This window comes from Lathyrus oleraceus, chromosome 7 (genome assembly GCF_024323335.1).
Source record: "Lathyrus oleraceus cultivar Zhongwan6 chromosome 7, CAAS_Psat_ZW6_1.0, whole genome shotgun sequence".
Classification (NCBI taxonomy): domain Eukaryota; kingdom Viridiplantae; phylum Streptophyta; class Magnoliopsida; order Fabales; family Fabaceae; genus Lathyrus; species Lathyrus oleraceus.
The window spans coordinates 197,594,376-197,600,030 of record NC_066585.1 but is presented as its reverse complement, the minus strand read 5'-3'; positions in this window follow the sequence as shown (position 1 = coordinate 197,600,030).

Genomic DNA, 5,655 nt, shown 5'->3' with positions numbered 1-5,655 from the left:
CTAAAACAAATGAATAAAATGAAGTGTGATATGATAACATGATGAAATGATATAGTGATCGTGGTGAAAATAATGGACATCTAACACATCATATTAAATTGAAATATCATTTTTCAATTTAAATCCAATAATCACAATCAAAGAAAGTGAACAATTAAAATGGAATTAAAATCAAGCATGACATATGAAATATGAAAATTATGGAATTAAATCACATTGAACCTAACCAAACATAAATGTTAAGAGTCAAGAACTAAAATGATTCATCACATCAAAATTAAAATGGTTAGTCAATTCTTTTTTAGGGATTTTCTAATTTGATTAACAAAACAAATTAATCCTAAGCATGGTAAGTTCTAATTCGAATCTAATTCTCATGAAAATTTCTAAATGAAGAATTAAAATCAAAGACTATTTTTATTTATTTTCTAATCATGATAAATAATTAAAATCACCGTAAAAAAACAAGAATTAAATCAAGAGAAAAAAAACTAATGAAGAAAAAAAATCAACAAAACAATGAATAAAAGAGATTAGGCTTGCGGGTGTATTACTGGAAAAGTGGTGCAAAACATACAATGGGTGCATGGGCCTCATGATCCAAGGTCCATTATAAGCAGCTATGGCCAAGGGGGTCTACCAGTAAACATGGGTGATATTCACTAAAGTGGTTCAGGCCCACTACATGAGCCCAACATATACAAGGCCATGGAAATGAACATGTGGGAGATGATTAAGCTAATCATAATTAGCACGTGTGGAATACTTTTAAACTAAAATGAATTTAAATGAAAGCGCGCCAGGGTCACACAACCAACAACTCAGGTCACCTCATATGAGCCACCCGGGCCACCATGCTGGAAGTCGTTTCCGGCGACAGTGGCCACTAGAAACACATAATGAACATAGCAAAACAACTGCCTCCATCTCCTCAGTCTGAATGTCTAACTAAACTCACCAGATTCTAGCCTTAACTCACTAACAGCACTGAATAACTCAAGAACCCAAAACACGATTTCTTAAATTAAACCCTCCATTTGGGGATTCAAAGCCCCTAGGATTAGGGCTTTGAATCCCTTCCCAATTCCCTACAACATGGTAACAAGGAATCATTGAAAGGAGGAGTTTTCAGAAGCACCTTATCGGGGATGACTACGACAACGGTGACGACAAGTGAATTCCTGCTTCTAGGTAAACGCTTTGAACTCTCTTTCTTCTGCTTTTCAAATTCTGAATACCCTTCTCCTTCTTCTTGTTTTTCTCTTTTTCTTCCCGAGTTTCTCTGAGTGTTGATATTGCATTAAGATTATGAGGTTCAATTGAGTGATGAAGGTTGAAGATGAATGTATTGATGATTGAGGTTGAAGGTTGTTAATGAACGTTGAATCTCTCAGAGGGATGAAGTAGATTGAGAGTAACGAAGAGTGTTGAAAAGAAAGGTTTTTTGTGATTATTGGGACAATGGAGAATAAAGATGTGTGATTCTATAAAATGATTAGGTCAAGGATGAAAAATGATTGGGCTATTTATTGGTGGTTATGAGCATAGGGATTATGAAAAATCAGCTAGGGAAGTTTGTTAGGGATTTTGTGAAATTCGATGCAGGTACTTGTGAATTCTGTTATTTTGTTTATGACTTGGTTTGGATCCCAATGTTACTCCAGCTGGCATAACGGTTAGCTTCTGATTGTAGCTAGTTAGGACAGTTATGTTAGTTGTGCTAGGTTCTGGTTTAACATGCTCTGGTTTTTGTTTGTACTTATATGAGTAGGTCTTGGCTTGCTTTGATGTTGCAAATTGCACTTTGACATGAGCTGAACTGAGTTGTGCTTTAGATTGCAAGATTGATATGGTTTATGGTGCAACAAGTCTATATTTTGTCTTTGGTTTGGTTTCAATTGGTTCATGTAGGATGGCTTGGCTCTGCAGGTGCATGGATTGATGTTTTGCAATGTCCATGTTGCATTCTTGATGTGGTTTAGGACTGGGTTTGCAGCAAGATGTTTTGTAATGTATACTAGGCTTGTTTGTGTGTTGCTTTGCAGATTGGACTGAATGTTATGACTGTAATAGCTTGCTGCAGGCGGATTGTCATGGTTTCATTGACTTCATGTTGTGCATTACAAACAAGGTGCAGTCACATGTTCATTTTCCATTCTGAATTTGTTAGGTTTAAGCAGCATGGCTTGCGTTGCTTATACATATTTGCTAACTTCATTCATGTTTTGATCATGGTTTTGTGGACTGGTTTGCAAGTTTACTGAATGTATGTACATGGATTACATTTTTGCAGCATGTCATACTATGTTCTGACTTGTATGTAACCCTCATATTATGTATTGCCTTGGCTTCCTTTCTAGGTCATATGCACATGAAGAATGACATGGCTAAGCAAGGTTTGGGTCATGACATCAAGGATAATGGGATTTTGAAGTTACATGTACAAAAGGCAAACCAAAGGTCAAAATAGGATTTGGAGATTAGGATTAGGATTAGGATGGGATTTAGGGTTTTAGGATGAAAAGGGGTTGATTTGACTTTGGTCAAAGTTGACCAAAAAGTCAACTATTGACCAAAGTTAACACTTGGTCAAAGTCACCAAATTTTCTAGTTTTTTTTTCATGTAATAGATATTTCATGGATTGTAATAAATGGATTTTTTTTCATATTTGAATGGAATGGAACGGATTTGAATGTATCTTGATCACGAACATGACATTTGTATGGAATTTTGAATTTGATCATGACTTGTAAATGGATTGAATGGAATTTGAATCTTGTAATGACTAATGAAATGGATGGAAATGACCTGAACATGAATTGCCATTAACTTGTAACTTGAATTAATCATGAATTGAGTATGAATTAAACCAAGGTTTCTAATGGAATCGAATCAAAGCAAAGATCCATAGATGAATCACTAATCATGAACCACAAGACAAAAACAATGACTTAAATGATCAATGTCAAGCATGAAACAAAGACATGGCAACAAATGAAATGAATAATGACCAGATGACAATAGGTTGAGCAAGGTAAGGGCTAGGGCTAGGCATGAAGATGACCAGATGAAATAGCAAAACATGTACTTAGGCACAAACCAAGGGGCCCAAGCACATAATGTACATGTGGGAGCATGAAGTCTATGAGATCAAGAGCAAGAGACCAACATGAATGGCCATGCACAAAAGGTTATTGAATGAACCTTTACCAAGCAAAAGAATCAAGCCACAAAGGAATGATCATATGAAATTAGGGTTAGGAGGCCACGCACAACGACATGGGACATAATTAGGGTTTGTGGGAGCCAAGATCAAGTGAGGATCCCAAAATTAGGGCTTTGCTTCACCAGGAAGCCATAGTTCAATCACCAATGATAAACAAAATACACAAGCATCAAGAACTACCTCCAAATAGGGTTTGATTGTTTGAACTTTCTCAATTTGCAGAGAAACCCTAGTTTCCACTAGGTGCAAGCACAAATCTTGGAATCCATGATACATGTCCTCTTGTATTAAACCATGGCTATGCAAATGAAATGAATGACCACAAGGGCATGCATATGATTAGGGTTAATGACCTATATGATCATTGTGAAAGGTAGGGTGAATTTTGGGGTATGACAATGCCCAAGTTGTTTCTAAATTTCTGAAAAATAATAATTTTGATAGGCTCCGACTCACTAGAGTCTTGATCACTGATGGGGGATGCACTTATGCAAAAAGTATTTGGAAGGTGTGTTTTTAAAATATAATGTGAGACACAAATTACCCATAACTTACCATCCTCAAACTTGTGTTATGAAAATTTTCAAAACTCACTCAGGATTATGCCCATGTCAATTGGGTTATGAAAAGTTTGCCACTTACTTATCTAGCTAGAACACAAAGCTTATTGCAAAATAAAATTCTTGAAGATAAAAAAAACAGCGGGAAGGAAAAGGCTTTTAAAACATGATAAGTTGGAAGAGATGAGACTTTGAGATTTTGAAAATACAGTGATTTACAAGGAGATAACTAAGAGGCATCACGACAAGAACTTGGTGAAAAGAGATTTTCAACCAGGACAAAAAGTTCTACTTTACAACTCTCGATTAAGGTTAATTCTAGGTAAGTTGAAATCAAAATAGCCTGTCCTTTTAGTATTACTAAGGTATTTGCTAGTGGTTTTGTAGAGATAAAGGATCCTGGAGATGCACACACGTTTACAATGAAACCATATTCTACAAGGGAGATACTAGTAGCAAAGTTGTCTTTAATACTTGTATAACCTTAGAAGAGCAACAATCAAGCTAATGATTGTAAAAAAAGCGCTTAATTAGAGGAAACTCATCATTAAAAAATTTCATTTTATTTAGTATTCATTTGAAATTCATGTTATTGGTAAGTTTGATTTTTTTTGTATTATGTAGTATGATGAAGAAGATATGAGAGTCTTAGAAAAATTTGAAGGGATAAAGGAATTGTAATCCAAAATGGAGAAAAAAAGAAGAGAAAAAATGCTGGAAAATTCATGTACACGAATTGTTCCATCGTTTGCACTACAAGTTGCATTATGTGCAATATATATAGATCCATCATGCACATTATCATAACCTCGTGTACACGATGATTGGATTTTTGACTGTTGATGAGAGATACATTACATTTCTGACTGTTGGGATAAGACATTACATCGTATGCATGATCATACTCATTGTGTGTAGGAGGAGAGCATGTCAGGGGCATATAAAATAATTTGCAGGCTATTTTGTCAGTACAACATTCACATTCTACTAAATTCCTTTACGAAATTGAGCGGTTTACACTAATGAATTCATCTTCAAGTTCTATTTTCACTTTTTTTTGTAGTGTTTTAATTATGTTGTAGGATAATATCACCAGAGCGAAGCCAAGTTTCTGCCGCAACTACTTCATCTGCACCGCAAGCATTTACTATTGTCACATATCCAACATACAAGTTGCTCTATGTTGCATTTGAGAAAAAAGTTGAAATTGAGGAATTACAAAGTGGTCCCTGAAAGATCATTCAACTTCGATAGTTTGAATAGGTACCCAGAAATTCTTGAGAATTTGGAAAAGAGGAATTGGAAAAAGCTTAATTTTATGATAAATGAGAGCAATGATGATATTGGATTAGAGTTTTATGCCAATGCAACACACCATGGGGATGACTATTCTACTTCATATGTTAGAGTTCTTTCACTGCATCACCAATGACAAGAAAAGCAAGACACGCAAAAAAAAACCAAAGAAAAAGAAAGCATAATATGGATAGAAGTTTCAGATACAAATTGAAAGATTAAGAAGAGAATATCCAACTGACCCATGCTCAATTTTCAGATACCTCAACTAGTAAGGTTTGAGCAAAAAATTGCAATGTTTACTTTTCCTTCTTATGAGAGTATCCGTACAATTGTTATTTTCTAGAATTTTCTTTATTTATGATTCAGTCTATTGGTCTGATAAATTACACAGTGAGGCACTTGTTTGTAGAAACTCTTAGCATTTTCAAGCCACCTTGTATGAAATGTTTATATCTGTTGTTTAAACCCTTTGAGCATTAGCCATTTTATTCGGTGACATAACCTAATATGTAGCCCATTGACTTGAAAGATTAAATCTTTCCACCCTCTTTGGATTTAGGTAGAAAGTT